General features: G+C 38.1%; 1 protein-coding gene across 1 annotated transcript in view; it reads left to right on the top strand.

Annotated features, from left to right (window-relative positions):
- The window catches only part of Inpp4b (inositol polyphosphate-4-phosphatase type II B), a 762,195-nt gene that overhangs the window by 239,109 nt on the left and 511,021 nt on the right, over window positions 1–12,065 (top strand). The window lies entirely within an intron of this gene.

The raw sequence follows: 12,065 nt of genomic DNA on the forward strand, positions 1-12,065 counted from the left end.
GGCGGGGAGGAGGCGGAAATCCTCAATAAATAAATAAATTAAAAAAAAAAACAAAGACATCAAAGTAGAAGGAAAACTGTTGGGAGAAGAGGTTGTAGTGGGAAGATGGGGAGATGAAGGATTGTTTGTAAAGGGGTTCAGTGGAAAGATGGGGAGATGGAGGATTGTTGGGAGAGAGGTTTAGTGGAAAGATGGGAAATGGATGATTGTTGGAAGAGAGGTTCAGTGTGAAGATGAGGAGATGGAGGATTATTGGGAGAGGGGTTCAGTGGGAAATGGGGAGATGGGAGATTGTTGGGAGAGAGATTCAATGGGAAGATGAGATGATGGAGGATTGTTGGGAGAAGGGTTCAATAGAAAGATGGGGAGAAGAAGGATTATTGGAAGAGAGAGGTTCAATGTGAAGATAGGGAAATGGAGGATTGTTGGAAGAGGGGTTCATTGGGAAGATGGGGAGATGCAGGATTGTTGGGAGAGGGGTTCAGTGGGAAGATGGGGAGAAAATATGGGTGAAGTGTGGATCAGAATGCCTCAGACTCTATAGGAATAAAATTGTTAAAAGAATAAGTATTTTAAAAACTACCATAGCATTTTATAAATAAGATAAGAAAAATTGTAACACAGAAAATGATGCCAGGTGGCCAGAATGTCAAGTCTGCTGATGGAAAGGGCAGGAACAAGGAGCCTCTGTATGACCAGGTCTCTATTTGTTCATGGTCAAGTTTATCCCATGACATCTGGGATGACTCCAGGTTTAGCCAGTGCATCTATTTGTATCTGATGGCCTGCAGTAAAAGTAAGAACTCTACACATCAAACTTTAGAAAATACATTTAGTTTAAGTAATTCAATTCATACGTCTGTGTTTATTCCACCATTATAAAAAAAATCACCATGTCTAGTCTTGGACTTTCTGTCAGTTTGACTAGCTTGAGTTCTCTCTACTTCACTGAGCAGCTGGGGAGAGCATTGTTCACCCAGAGAAATTAGATTGCTCCACTAGATCTGTTTTATATTCTATATTAACCTCCAGACTCCTCAGTGTCCTACTTGATTTGACAACAAATCTGCATGCAAAGTTTGGCTTGTGAAGTAGTGTGGATTCTGAGGACATAGTATAGCATGCCCATTGCGATGGTATTCTATCAAATAGTTTCACTCCTCTAGTGATAGCCTATGCTCCACCTGGTCTGTCTTCCACCCTTGCCTCGAGCACCTCTGGCTTTGACTACTAGTATAGTTTTATCATCTCCAGAAAATCATATGTAAGTTTTCAGATGGGCTCCTTCCAATTGTCAATCATTCTCCTGATTTACCTAATAATTAAACCTTTTCATATTACTAAATAATGTTTTATTTTATATTCTAAGTGCTCTAGTTTATTCTCCTACTGAAATACATTTTAATTTATTCCAGTGTGGGTGATTGATTATGCTCAGTACAAAATCCTCTTAGTCAGTTTCTGGGTAAACACAACTTTTCACATCAGTTTGGTAAGTGTCTCTAGGTTATATATGATAAAGCTATCTTTAGTCACATAGCAAATGGTCAACGTATCTTCCAGAGCAGTGGCTTCACCTTATAATCTCCTCAGCGAGGAATTAGGGGTCCTGTTGGCCTGTATCTTTACTGCAATCATCATTAGTGCTGATACATCTTAACTATCATGTTGGAATGCAGCGATATTTCATTTTTCAGTAAGTTGTATTCCTTAATAAAAATTTATTTTGGTCATCTTTTTGTATACGATTTGCCAGCAGTTTGTTGTATTTAGTGAGGTATCTGCAAATATCCAGCCTATTTTTAATTCTGAAGTTTTACTTATATCTAACTTTAAAGATAGTTCTTTTATGTTCTGGGTATACATCAGAAAGTTTTTCTCCTTTCCTGTAACTCATGGTTTTGAGCTCTTTTTGTGGGTTTTACAGAGAAAGTTTGAATTTAGCAAGGCCTAGTTGTCTTATTTTCTTCCAGAGATTGTACTGTTGCTGTTTCTCAAAACCCATCATCAAGTTCAAGATCACCTAGTTTTTTTCCCCAGGGTTTCTTGTGAGACTTCTGGAGTTTGGCATCAATGTTTAGGTTTGCATTTAGGTATGCCACAGGTGTAAGGCTATACCGGCTTCTTTTGTTCATATGGATGCACATGTGTTCTGGCACATTGCTGAAAAGCCTGTGCCTTCTCTACTGAATCGTCTTTAATTCTTTGTTCAAGATGAGTCAGTAGTGTTCATGTGATTCTGTCTCTGTTCTCTCTGTTCAGTTACATTCACCTTTTTTACGAGTCCTTTGTCATTAAGTATTATTGATCACTCTGTGCAATTGTTGATTTTGATTTATAATTGTTGAGGAATATTATTTTTAAAGTGTCTTGCATTTTTTTCCTACTGCTTTTGTTAAAAGTTTAAAGATGGGTTTGATTAAATAAAATTAATCTATGAGCAGGATACTGGTCAGCAAGTAGCTGACAGGAAGCAGTAAGGAGGAACCACGTGTAGCATGAGTTTTTAAGTGGGGGCAGAGAGAGGATGCTGGGTGGTTTGGAAGACACCAGCAAAGAGAGAAGGTTAGTGACTTGCTATTCAGTCTCTCTGAGCAGGCATAATTCCACCTCAAACCTTGAATTGTGAGTTCTTTAGGTTTTGCTAAAGTTTCCCTTGGCTTTGAAAGAGTTGGTGCCTGAGTGAACAGAATCCCCTCAGGCTGTGGCCCTTGTGGCTGAAGCTGTTGCTTAAGGGGAAGCTATTGTAGGTGATACATGTGAAACAACATATATTTGTCAATGAAATTAGACTGAAGAACACCTTTGAGTTTCTAGTAAGGTCTTTGAGACGTTTCTAGACAAGACTGACATCCCGGGAGAGTAATGAAGGAAAAGGGCTACCCCGAATGTGACCAGAGGTATCTGAGAGGCGTGGCCAGAGTGGAATGCAGAAGAGGAGGCGTGGCCAGAGTGGAATGCAGAAGAGGAGGAGGCAGCCTGTGAGCACAGTCTTGCCCTCAGTCCTATTATCCACTTCCTGACCCCCAGGAGGTGAGCAGCCTCTGGGGTTGTATGCCTCCACTACTATGATGTTCAACCCTACTTGAGCCTAAAGCATCTAGTTCAGGGCAACTGGCCATGAACTTCAACTTTTGAAGCTATGAGGCAAAGGGAGAGTTTCCTGTTTTAAAAAGATTGGACACAATCTTTTTTATTAATTAATTTTTCATGCATTTTACAAACTGACCAGTTTCCCCTCCCTCCTCTTGTGTAGTAAACCTGGATGTGGAATGCAAACCTACAAATGTTTCAACAGAAAACAGGAGCTCTAGGTCATCACGAATTCGGGGCCAGGTTTTTAAACAGCAAATTCTCAGCAGCTGAACTATGACTAATGTCCTGTAGTTTAGCACTGGGTTTTTAAAGAAGGTGGCCAACTATTTATTCAGTGCCTTTCATGGATAGATGAGTATTGTAAAATTCCATTTCTAGTGAGCTTTTAACTCCACTCCTATTTTTCGGTATTAAATTGACTATTCTACATAAACTTTAGCTGTTGCTCAGAAACATTTGAATCAGTATGCTGCTATCGATCACATAGATTATTGAGGTATTTATGAGATTTTGGTAAGTATATAAGTTAATTTGGAAAGAATTCAAATCTTGATAGCCTTTCAATTCATGAACATGAAACATCTCTATTTATTTGAATCTGATATTTTGTTTCATCAAATATTTTCAGACATATGCATGTCAAGCCTGTAAATATTTCATATATGTTTTATTTTGTTCTATTATAACTGCCTTTGTTTTTAGCTGGAAATTTAATTGCTAGTTGCAAAAAAATTGTTTATTGTGCAGGAGCTTGTATCCCGGTCTTGATGTAATTCCTTATTGTTATTCTAACATTTTAATGTCATTTTTTGACTCTTTGATATTTTCTAAATAGAGTAAACATTTTAATTTAAATAACAATAAACTAACCAACTCCTCAATATATACATGTGTGTGTGCACGTACACACACACACACGCACACCTCCACTCCTGTCTTAAGGCAGGAACTCCCAGAAAGAATGTGTGTCAGAATTATAAGAGGCTGCTCTTCCCTTTGTCTTATGTTAAAGGAACAGTATCCCTTAATCACAACATGTCAGCTGAAGGTTGTATTCCAGAGCACCTATGGGATGTCACCAAAGTGCTGTCTATGGATTGGGTGGTGTACTCACAACAGTTGGCAAGATTGCTTTTTATCTTAGACTTGTTTTGCTATGACAGGTTACATTGATTTTCAAGTGTTGAGCAAGATGTGAAAAACTGGCACGAATCTCATTTGCCCTCCAGCTATAATTCCTTCTCTGTATGATTGGCTTCCTTTCTTTTTATTTTCCTTTTTATGACTGTAATAATTTTATTTCTTTGCTAATATCATGCAAATTAGGTTTCAGGAAACTCCTTTTTAAAATAATACCTCAAACATGTTGAAATGTCACTAATATTATTTTTTGGCGTTTTTTTTATTTTATTATTATCATTTTATTATTTTACAAAAATACCAATTCAAATTCCCAGTCCCTCCCCTCCTCTCACTCCCTCCACACACTCTCCCATCCGTCCCCCACAGGCAGGGCACCTTGCCCTGTGGCAAGTCCAAGGCCCTCCCTACTACATCTAGGTTGAGGAAGGTATACATCCAAATAGAATAGGATCCCCAAAAGCCCCGTACATGCAGTAGATACAAATCCCAGTGCCATTATCATTGGCTTCTCAGTTTTCCCCAACTGTCAACCACATTCAGAGGGATTAGTTTGATCCCGTGCTCATTCATTCCCAGTCCAGTTGGAGTTAGTGAGCTCCCATTAGCTCAGGCAAACTGACTCAGTGAATGAACCCCTCATGGTTTTGATTCTCTGCCTCTGTTTCCATCTGTTGTTGGATGAAGGTTCTATGGTGATATTTAAGATAATCATCTGTCTGACTACAAGGCAAGGCCATTTCAGGGCACCTTCTCCTCTATTGCTTAGGGTCTTAGCTGGGGTCATCCTTGTAGATTCCTGGGAATTTTTTACAGCCAGGTTTCTTGCTAAGCCCATAATGGCTCCCTCAATCAACATTTCTCTTTCCTTGCTCTCATATTTGTCCTTTCTCCATCTTGACTATCGCATTCCCACAAGATCTCCTAAACCCTCCCTTCTCCCCTACCTTCTACCCCCTGCCACCATGCTCCCAATTTTGTCAGGCAATTTTGTGTGTTTCCAATTCTATGGGGGAGGGGTCTATATACGTTTTTCTTTGGGTTCACCTTATTACTTAGCTTCTCTAGGGTCATGTAGTATAGGCTCAATGTCCTTTGTTTATGGCTAGTATCCACTTTAATTTTTGAAAGTCTGGGTTACCTCACTCAGGATAGTATTTTCTATTTCCATCCATTTGCATGCAAAATTTATTATGTCATTGTTTTTTACAGCTGAGTAGTAATGTGTACATGTGCCACACTTTCTTTAACCATTCTTCAGTTGAGATGCTTCTACGTTGTTTCCAGTTTCTGGCTATTACAAATAATGCTACTATGAACATAGTTGAACACATGCTTTTGTAGTATGATTGAGCATCTTTTGGGTATATTCTCAAGAGTGGTACTGCTATATCCTAAAGTAGGTTGATTCCCAATTTTCTGAGAAACCACCATACTGATTTCCAAAGTGGTTGCACAAGTTTACATTCCTACCAGCAATGGATGAATGCTCCCCATACTCCACATCTTCTCCAGTATAAGATATCATTGGTGTTTTTGATCTTAGCCATTCTGACAGGTATAAGATGGTATCTCAGAGTTGTTTTGATTTGCATTTCCCAGATAGATAAGGAAGTTGGACATGTCCTTAAGTATCTTTTGGCCATTTGAAATTCTTTTGTTGAGAATTCTGTTTAGTTCAGTACGCCATTTTTAATTGTGTTATTTAGAATTTTAAAGTCTAATTTCTTGAGTTCTTTATATATTTGGAGATAGTCCTTTGTCTGATGTGGGGTTGGTGAAGATCTTCTCCCCTTCAGTAGGCTGCCTTTTTGTCTTAATGACGGTGTCCTTTGCTTTACAGAAGCTTCTCAGTTTCAGGAGGTCCCACTTATTTTTTGTTGCTCTGGTGTTATATTTAGGAAGTGGTCCTCTGTGCCCATGCATTGAAGGCTACTTCTCACTTTCTCTTCTATCAGGTTCAGTGTGGTCAGATTTATATTGATGTTTTTAATTCATTTGGACTTGACTTTTGTACATGGTGAGAGATATAGATCTATTTTCATTCTTTTTTTGGTGGGGGGATTTTTCGAGATAGGGTTTCTCCATAGCTTTTTGGTTCCTGTCCTGGAACTAGCTCTTGTAGACCAGGCTGGCCTCGAACTCACAGAGATCCACCTGTCTCTACCTCCCGAGTAATGGGATTAAAGGCGTGCACCACCACCGCCCAGCCTATTTTCATTTTTTTACACGTTGACATCCAGTTATGCCATAGCCATTTGTTGAAGATGTTTTCTTTTTTCCATTGTATAATTTTAGCTTCATGCAAAAAAAGTGGGATGTTCATAGGTGTGTGGATTAATATCCAGGTCTTCAATTTGATTCCATTGGTCAACGTCTCTATTTTTATGCCAATACCAAGCTGTTTTGATTACTGTAGCTCTGTAATAGAGCTTAATGTCAGGGTGGTAATGCCTCCACAAGTTCCTTTATTGTATAGGATTGTTTTGGCTATCCTGGGCTTTTTTTTTCCATATGAAGTTGATTATTATTCTTTCAAGGTCTGTGAAGAATGGTATTGGGATTTTGATGAGGCTGCATTGAATCTATAGATTGATTTTGGTAAGATTGCCATTTTTACTATGTTGATCCTTCCTATCTAAAAACATGGAAGATCCTTCCATTTTCTGGTATCTTCTTCAATTTCTTTCTTCAAAAACTTAAAGTTCTTGCCAAATAGGTCTTTCACTTCCTTGGTTAGTGTTACCCCAAGGTACTTTATGCTCTTTGTGGCTTTTGTGAAAGTTTCTCTGATTTCCCTCTTCGCTTCTTTATCACTTATGTATAATAGGGCTACTGATTTTTTTTAAGTTAATCTTGTATCCTGCCACATCACTGAAGGAATTTATCAGCTGTAGGAGTTTTGTGGTAGAGTTCTTGGAGTCACTTAAGTACACTATCATATTATCTGCAAATAATTAAAGTTTGACTTCTTCTTTTCCAATTGGAATCCCCTTGACCTTTTTTTGTTGTCTTATTGATATCAGTAAAACTTAAAAAAACTATGTTTAGGAGATATGGAGAGAGTGGACAGCCTGTCTTCTTTCTGATTTTAGTGGAATCACTTTGAGTGTCTCTCCATTTAATTTGATGTTGGCTGTCAGCTTGCTGTATATTGCCTTTATTATATTTGGATATGTTCATTGTATCCCTGATCTCTCCAAGACCTTTATCATGAAGGGATGTTGGATTTTATCAAATGCTTTTTCAGCATCTAATGAAATGATCATATGTTTTTTTTCTTTCAGTTTATTTAAATTATGTATTGCATTGATAGATTTTTGTATGTTGAACCAGCCCTGTATCTCTGGGATGAAGCCTACTTGAACATGATGGATAATTCTTTTTGATGTGTTCTTGGATTCAGTTTGCCAGTATTTTATTGAAAATTTTTGCATCAATATTCGTGAGTGAGATTGGTCTGTAATTCTCTTTCTTAGTTGAGTCTTTGTGCAGTTTTGGTATCAGGGTAACTGTAGCCTCATAAAAAGAGTTTGTCAGTGCCCCTTCTGTTCCTATAATGTGGAACACTTTGAGGAGTATAGGTATTAGCTCTTCTTGAAAGTTCTGGTAGAATTCTGCACTAAAACCATCTGGCCCTGGGCTTTTTTTGGTTGGGAGGTTTTTGATGAGAGCTTCTATTTTCCCCCTAGTTTATAGGTCTATTTAAGTTGCTCACCTGGTCTTGATTTAATTTTGGGATAGGGTATTTATCTAAAAAATTGTCCATTTCTTTTTTTAATTTTGTAGAGTATGGGTTTTTGTAGTAAAACCTAATGATTCTCTGAGTTGTCTCAGTGTCTGTTGTTATGTCTTTTGTCCCTTTTTCATTTCTGATTTTGTTAATTTGGATGTTCTCTCTCCGTGTTTTGATTAGTTTAGATTGGGGTTTGTCAATCTTGTTGATTTTGTCAAAGAACCAGCTCTTTGTTTCATTGATTCTTTGTATTGTTTTCTGTGTTTCTATTTTGTTGAATTCAGCCCTCCATTTGATTATTTCTTGTCTTCTACTCCTCCTGGGTGAGTCTGCTTTTTTTTTTTTTAGAGCTTTCAGGTGTGCTGTTAAATTGCAAATGTGAGCTTTCTTCATTTTCTTTATGTGGGCACTTAGTGCTATGAATTTTTCTCTTAGTGTCCCATAGGTTTGGATATGTTGTGCCTTCATTTTCGTTGAATTCAAGGAAGACTTTAATATCTTTCTCTATTTCTTTCCTGACCCAGGGATGGCTCAGTAGTTGACTGTTAAGTTTCCATGAGTTTGTAGGCTTTCTGGGAGTAATATTGTTGTTAAATTCTAACTTACTGCATGGCGATCTGGTAAGACACAGGGGGTTACTCCAAATTTTTGTTATCTGTGGATGTTTGCTTTATTACTGAGTATGCAGTCAATTTTAGAGAAGGTTCCATGAGGTGCTGAGAAGAAGCTATATTCTTTTTTGTTTGGGTGGAATGTTCTATCAATGTCTGCTAAGTCCATTTGATTCATTACATCTGTTAGTTCTCTTATTTCTCTGTTAAGTTTGTGTCTGGTTGACCTGTTCATTGGTGAGAGAGGAGTGTTGAAATCTCCTACTATTAGTGTGCCTGGTTTGATGTGTGATTTAAGTTTTTGTAATGTTTCTTTTGCATATATGGGTGCTCTTGCATTAGGGGCATAGATAGTCAGGATTGAGACTTCATCTTAATGAATTGTTCCTGTCATGATTACAAAGTGTCTTTCTCCGTCTCTTCTGATCAATTTTAGTTTGAAATCAATTTTTGTTAGATATTACTATAGCCACACTGGCTTGTTTCATAGGTTCATTTGATGGAAAACCTTTTCCCAACACTTTCCTCTGAGGTAGTATCTGTCTTTGAGGTAGCGGTGTGTTTCTTGTAAACAGCAGAAGACTGGATCCTGTTTTCATATCCATTCTCTTAACCTGTGTCTTTTTATAGGTGAATTGAGTACATTGATATTAAGTCATATTAATAACCAGTGGTTGTTAACTCCGGTTATTTTTTGGTTTTAGTGTTTGTATGTTTCCCTTCTTTGGGTTATACTGGAGGGGGGTCATTAGATGTCTGTGTTATTGTGGGTGTAGTTAGCTTCCTTGGGTTGGGGTTTGCCTTCTAGTACTTTCCTTAAGGCTGGGTTTGTGGATATGTATTCTTTAAATCTTTTTTTTATCATGGAATATCTTGTTTTCTCCATCGATGTTGAATGAAAGCTATGCTGGTTATAATAGTCTGGGCTTACATCCATGGTCTCATGGTGTCTGCAGCACATCTATCCAAGACCTTCTGACTTTCATGGTTTCCATTGAGAAGTCAGGTGTAATTCTGATAGATTTACCTTCATATGTTACTTGACTTTTTTCCTTTCCAGCTCTTAATATTCTTCCTTTATTCTGTATGTTTTGTGTTTTGATTATTATATGGTGAGGGGATTTCTTTTGATCCAGTCTATTTGATGTTCTATAAGCTTCTTGTACATTCATAGGGATATCCTTCTTTAGGTTGGGAAAGTTTTTTTCTATAATTTTGTTGAATATAATTTCTTGGCCTTTGAGATGGAATTCTCCTTCTTCTACCTCTATTATTCTTAGGTTTGGTTTTTTTCATGGTGTCCCAGATTTCCTGAATGTTTTGTGTTAAGAATTTGTTGTATTTAGTGTTTTCTTTGACCAGTGAGTCTATTTCCTCCATAGTATCTTTAGTGCCTGAGATTCTTTTATCTTTTGTATTCTGTTGGTTATACTTGTCTCTGTAGTTCCTGTTCACTTACCCAGATTTTTCCTATTCAGAATTCCCTTGGTTTGTGTTTTCTTTATTATCTCTATTTCAGTCTTCAAATCTTGTACTGTTTCCTTTACCTGTTTGATTGTTTTTGCTTGGTTTTCTTGAGTTTCTTTGAGGGATTTATTCATTTCTTCCAACTTTTGTTTGTCTTCTCTTCCATTTCTTTAAGAGAGTTTTTTTTTTACTTTATCTTTAAAACCTCCATAATTTTTATAAAGTTATGTTTAAAGACATTTTCTTCTATTTCTTCTGGGTTAGGATGATCCACTCTTCCATTTGTGTGTCTGCTGTGTTCTGCTGTTACCATGTTGCTTTTTAGAATGTTGGAGGAAGTCTTTCACTGGTGCCTACCCATCTCTTCCTTCAGATGAGGCCAGCAGTGTCTGGGGTTTTTTCCAATCCTTGCTATGGCTGTCTCTTAGGTCTCTGCAGTATTGGAGCAAGCTGTGTTTCAGGGTTCCACGAAGCTCACAGGCTCTTAGGTCCCCTCCCAGTTCCCCTCTGTATTGGAGCAATCTGTTTTCCAGTGTTCTACTGAGCTCACAGGTGAACTGATTGGCTTCCTTTCTGTGGAGGATTTTTACACCTATGTTCATAATAGTTATTAGTTTGTGGTTTACCTTTTTAATGTTTTGGTCTAGTTTTATGTTAAAATAATGCTATTTTAATACAATAAGGACACAGTCCTTTGTTTCTATTTTACAGAAGTGATTGTTAAAGATTGTATCATTTATCCCTTAAATATTTGATAACAGAAAACAGTTAAGTCATTGGGATGAGGTACTTTCTTTTTAGAAGGTCTTTTTTGGGGGGAGTTCAACCTGAAGACCAGAAAAGTGAGGCGGCAGTCATTGGCTCTTACCTCGACCTCAGTCTGAAAATGGTGATCCTACCTCCAGGAATCTCGGAATGAGACTGAGAGTGAGTGCTGCCTCCTCCCATTTTATAATCTTCTCTAGTTCTGAGATTAAGGGCTTGCACCACCTGGTTTCTATGGCAAACTAGTGTGACTACTTGGATTAAAGGTGTGTGTCATTGCTGCCTGGTCTGTTAGTCTGGCCAGTGTGACTGTTTTACTTTTCTGACCTTCAGGCAAGCTTTATTTATTAAAATACAAAGGAAATGCCACTGAATATTTTTTCCTGCTCCTTTTTCGCTAGGATCCCAGTTTCACTGTTCCTTTTCCTTTTAAAAAATAACTATTTTTTATTTATTAGATTTTTATTAAAAATACCAATCCAAGTTCCCACTCCCTCCCCTCCTTCCATTCCCTCCACATACCCTTCCCCCCATCCAATCCCCAGAGAGGGTAAGGCACATTGCTTTGGGGAAGGTCCAAGGCATTCCCTACTATATCTAGGCTGAGCAAGATATATATTCAAATAGAACAGGAACCCAAAAAGCTAGTTCAAGCAGTAGTGATAAATCCTGCTGCCACTGCCAGTGGCCCCTCCATCTTCCCCAGCTATGCAAACTGTCAACCACATTCAGAGGGACTAGTTTGGTCCTATGCTTGTTTCTTCCCAGTTCGGCTGGAGTTGGTGAGCTCCTATTAGCTCTGGTAAATTGTTTCAGTGGGTGAACCTATCATGGTCTTGACCTCTTTGCTCATATTCTCATTCCTTCCAATCTTCAACTGAACTTTGGGAGCTCAGTCCAGTGCTCTGATGTGGGTCTCTGCCTCTGCTTCCATCAGTTGCTGGATGAAGGTCCTATGGTGATGTTTAAGATATTCATCAGTCTGACTACAGGGCAAGTCAAGATCAGGTGCTCTACCTCTACTTTTTAGAAGATTGTTAGCTATTTATTAAATGTCTTTAATAGAATTAGGACTAAACTAAAAGCAAAATTTCATTTCTAAGTGAGTTTCAATTTTTCAGCATAATTTTAAAAAAATCACCGTGCTCTGACTGACCAACACCAGTGTTGTCACCCGAGGAGTCAACCGTGCTCTGATTGAGGCCAACACCACTGCTGTCACCCGAGGAGTCACCGTGTTCTGACCAACA

This window comes from Microtus ochrogaster, unplaced genomic scaffold, assembly GCF_000317375.1.
Source record: "Microtus ochrogaster isolate Prairie Vole_2 unplaced genomic scaffold, MicOch1.0 UNK51, whole genome shotgun sequence".
Taxonomy (NCBI): Eukaryota; Metazoa; Chordata; class Mammalia; order Rodentia; family Cricetidae; genus Microtus; species Microtus ochrogaster.